Below are 1,282 nucleotides of genomic sequence, written 5' to 3' on the forward strand. Positions count from 1 at the left end.
TACTTACACATGCATATCAATCGTTTTAAATATCAATATCGGTGTCCTCAATTCTCCAGTCGAAGGACAGGCTGAATAGAAAGATCAAGAAGGAATGGGATAGGGAAGTGGACCACATACACTTGATGGATGGAGCAGAGTCCCAACAGCCTCACTTTATTATTTATTATTTATGTATTTATGTATTTATTTATTGCTGTTTCAAAAAGCTTTATTTTTACTTGGTCCAAGACTTGGGAGAACCTCCAGGGCGGTTACAAAGCTGCCTAGTGGCTTGAGAGGGTCATCCAGGTGGAGGTCCTGAGGCCCACGGATGCCTGGGGCATGCCAGTCTGTGCTGGCTGTGGCTCTGCCAGCCTCCAGAAGTTGGTCAGGTGGTTGCCCATCTTCTTAATGAGCTTCACCTCCTTATCCACAAAGTGGCTTTCCAAAAAGTCACAGAGATGAGGGTTTGTGTGGGCAGAACCCAGAGCATGAAGATCCAAGAGGGCCTTTTTCAGGTTCTTCTCCAGGGCCAAGGCAGCTTCCTTGGCCTCCTGGGTTTTACCCCATTTACCTTGAGATGGCTGCTGCACATACTGAAAAAGTGCATCCCCCTCCCCACCCCATGCTTCTTCTTGGCCAGTTTGCAGAAGAAGTGGCTTATGCCCTCCAAACCCATATCATCCATTCATTCCTATCAAAAAAGAAGCCCAGAGGCCCAGAGAGAGGTAGGTGTAGGAGGCCCACAGGTGCAAGTTGACCAGGCAGTTCGTGGAGGCTTCCACTTCAGTGGAATAATTCTGACAAATCTGAGAGGTCATGGCTGATCCCAAGTATTGGACTAACCACGAAGACCGTGCTGGCTATGGCGGAGGCTGTGACTGGAGAGGCTTGTAAGGCAGCTGGAAGCTAATAAAGTGGGAGTCCCCTTGTCTGTTCTGTCCAAACATTGTTGAAGCAAGACACAGACCCACGTGACCTCCAGCTCTAGTGCTGAATAATGATCATTGTAAATAATAAAAGTTGTGTGGTTTTGATCTGGGAGCTGAATGATCAAAGTCAGGCTTCACGCCCCAGATTGAGATTAAATATTTTTTACAACATACTCTGCAGGTCTTCCTGTGGTGTCCTTGACCCCTCCGGTTTGCTTGAGAATTTTATTTCAATAATACAGGAGTGTGCAACACACCAACATTGAATAAGCTTTTGCATCGCTGGCCTTGTTGTCCAATTTGAAACAACTAAATTATTCCTGAAACCTGTTCAAATCTCCTAAATCGTTCAATTCTTTTCAACTATG

General features: G+C 45.9%; 1 pseudogene; it reads right to left on the reverse strand.

Moving 5' to 3' along the window:
- Positions 1 to 266: 266 nt before the first annotated feature.
- LOC117703282 (ferritin light chain 1-like) lies at positions 267 to 803 on the reverse strand (annotated as a pseudogene).
- Positions 804 to 1,282: the final 479 nt, after the last annotated feature.

Source organism: Arvicanthis niloticus, chromosome 2 (assembly GCF_011762505.2).
Source record: "Arvicanthis niloticus isolate mArvNil1 chromosome 2, mArvNil1.pat.X, whole genome shotgun sequence".
Classification (NCBI taxonomy): domain Eukaryota; kingdom Metazoa; phylum Chordata; class Mammalia; order Rodentia; family Muridae; genus Arvicanthis; species Arvicanthis niloticus.